The following is a 3,061-nucleotide window of genomic DNA, read 5'->3' as shown; positions in this document are numbered from 1 at the left end:
TGGCGCTCTCCCTTGACATCTATGATCATGGGCCATGCTTCTGCCCGGGGGATGGCCACCACTAGCACGAGTGGATGACCAGGGAGAGTGAGCACCAGCGATGGTGTGTATGGTAGACATCTTTAACCCCCACTTTCCCATAGTGACCGTTCTTTGGTGCCGCCACCATTTATAGTATAGTTAATTGTCAAAATAAATTTGACATTCATTTTGAAACGCCAGCACATTGTGTCCGTGTCTTTTTTATTAGATAAGTTAGTTGTTAAGGTTTATGGTGAATTGTAAAGTGTGGACCTGGGGATACCCGATGGCAAGTTTATTACACATTCATCTGTTAATGATATATTTCAAAAGCATTTGCCAGGTGGGGTTTGGTGGACTCACAAGGCTGCGAATTCGTAGCCTTGCGAATCTTCACAGAATGACCCCCAATATCTCAGTTAGGAGTCCTCCCTGCCACTAGCATGCGCACAGTGTCTATTCACGCAGGCAGAGGGACAGGGGGAGTGTCCAGCAGCTCTCAGAGCGCTTGCCATATCCCCACAGCATTGAAAATGGGGGGCGTGGCCACATGGGAATGCTGCACTCATAGGTCACACCGACAGTGAGGTCACGTACATTCAGTACGTCCCTCCTTTACATGTTGCACGGTTGGGAGGTATGCTACTGTAAATGGTTAATATCTTGAGCTAAACTTTTATGTGAAGTTTTTATACACATATTATGCAGATAAGAGTAAGCTGTTTTGTTTGAACATTCCCAGTATTACCATTACCCAGCATATAAAGTTCTAGAAACAGACTCTCACTTCTCTACGCCCAGTGTTCTGTATTGATTTTACTTACACATAGCAACTGGCATGACAAAAAAAAAGCTGGAAGCAGATTTGATGAAGTCCTATGTGCTATCTCTACCCGAGTCTTTTGACAAATCTTTTTCTTGCCAGCTCAGGATCTTTGAACTGAAAGCTGCAGAGGCCTGTCTTTTCCTGAAGGCGAGATGTAAGACACCACTGCCCCCCATACCGTCAGGGAATGCATCACTGCCCGGCTGCAGGGGTAATGTAGGATCAAAATGTCTCAATGCCCTTTAGATTATAGTTAGCAGTCTTTCTTCTTTTTGAAAATCAATATCACAGCCTTTACTCTGAGACTTGTACTGATGCAAGATATCATGTAAATCTTCTCAAATTGTTGCTAAATGGATAGTAAATTGTCCATAGCAGTGAGATGTTTTTTTTTCCTTACTCAGTTCTTCATGAACAGAGTTTTTCTATCACTTACATATTTACAGATTCCCTTTGTGATCTATGGTATCATTATATAACTGAGAGATCTATTTAACAGAGCTCTATGAGGGAAGCAAAAATATCTAATTTATTTGGGCATCATGCATGGTGTAATGGTTAGCATTACTGCCTCACAGTGCTGCGGTCATGGGTTCAACACCCACCATGGCCCTATCTGTGTGGAGTTTGTATATTCTCTCCGTGTTAACCTGAGTTTCCTCCCACAATCCAAAAATATACAGGTAGGTCAGTTGGTTTCCAACTAAATTAACCCTAGAATGTCTGTGTGTGCGTGTACATGTGGTTGAGAATATAGATTGTAAGCTCCACTGGGGCAGGGACTGATGTGAATGTTCAACTATCCTCTGTAAAGCGCTGTGGAATATGTGTGCGCTATACAAGAAACTGTTAATAAATAAATTAAGATTAAAATTTAATTTTTTTTGTAACACCCGCTCATACAAATGCTATTGGTTCAGGGAAACAGTAGGTCCTGGAGGGGCTCTAGGAGGTGCCTCTTCAATTTAGGATTGCATCCACTGGTAGACATCCAGGCTATGGGGAACGTGAAATGGGTGAGGCTTAAAAAACACCTATTGATGCCTGAGAACCATCTAGTGTCCAGGTACTGTTAGATGCTCCCTAAGTTCGATGAACTTTTGTGAAGTTGCTGTACTATCCATGCACTTCACTGGACTTCTTCCATAAAGGTGCAAAGTTTCAGTCTGTAACGGAGCCATATTTGTGGGACATTCCTATGTGCTCTGTAACTACATATTTATATTCTGGCCTGTATTAGGAAGAGCCTTGTCTCTGAACTTCTTCTAACACCCGCCAAGAGGAGCACCACAAAGTCTAAAGGTAATCATAGAATAAGGTACAGTAGGTGCCACTGTAGCATACAAGGTATATTATACTTACCATATATTCGAGTATACGCCTACATTTTCAGAACATTTTTTATGCTGAAAAATCCCCCCTTATACTCAAGTGAGGGTCCCACTTGAGTCAATAAGTTTTCCCAGTTCTTTGTTGTAAAATTAGGTGCCTCGGCTTATATTCGGGTCAACTTATACTCGAGTATATACGGTAGATAGCCCTGGACAAACTCTATACATAATTCTACCGAATTACCTTCCTTCTACACAGTTCACACAATACTTACACATGTTCTCTTTCTAAACTCATACAGCTCACTGCACTAGACCAAAATTGTTATGTGACTGGAACATACAGCCCACCAACAACCTCCACAGAATGTAAGAGTGTGATCATGGCCCTCTTACCTTAGCTCTTTGTCTGTCTGTTATTACCTTTTATGTTCAAAATTGCAAAGTACAATTTTATTCACCAGTGTTAAATATGTACATGTTAAGAAAATAAATAAGGATGGTACTATTGTTTGCCTCCTAGTTTAGAAAGATACATACTATAAGATTATCTGTCCAATCGTTCTGATTGGAGCAGAAGTCTGTTAATGTATAAGAGCAATTGACCATTTGCTCCCAGACACTGTAAAACAGACAAAAATGGACATTATCACAAATTGGTTAAATCCATTTGATTTGACAAATTTATCCTAGCAACACTACATCAAGAAATCGTCACAAATCGATTGAGTGGGATGTCTCCTCAGGTCCGGTGTGCAGTTCCGTGTGCATCCAACCTGAGTCGGAGGTCAGACTGGCATACAGATCCGACCTCCGACCTCAGACCTTTCTCTAAGCGGCGGGAAACAGGGGTCGCAGCTTACCAAGCACCCTTTATCTCCCT

At 41.7% G+C, this 3,061-nt stretch overlaps 1 long non-coding RNA gene across 1 annotated transcript; it reads left to right on the top strand.

Annotated features, from left to right (window-relative positions):
* Positions 1 to 958: 958 nt before the first annotated feature.
* LOC146072691 (uncharacterized) lies at positions 959 to 2,593 on the top strand. Its single transcript, XR_014473225.1, has 3 exons — positions 959 to 1,058; positions 2,088 to 2,149; positions 2,481 to 2,593. It is a non-coding gene; the product is annotated as an uncharacterized LOC146072691 (long non-coding RNA).
* The last annotated feature ends 468 nt before the right edge of the window (positions 2,594 to 3,061 follow it).

Source organism: Crinia signifera, chromosome 4 (genome assembly GCF_055691185.1).
Source record: "Crinia signifera chromosome 4, ASM5569118v1, whole genome shotgun sequence".
NCBI lineage: Eukaryota > Metazoa > Chordata > Amphibia > Anura > Myobatrachidae > Crinia > Crinia signifera.
Note: the sequence above shows the minus strand (reverse complement) of the source record. Positions and strands in the feature narration are given on the sequence as shown.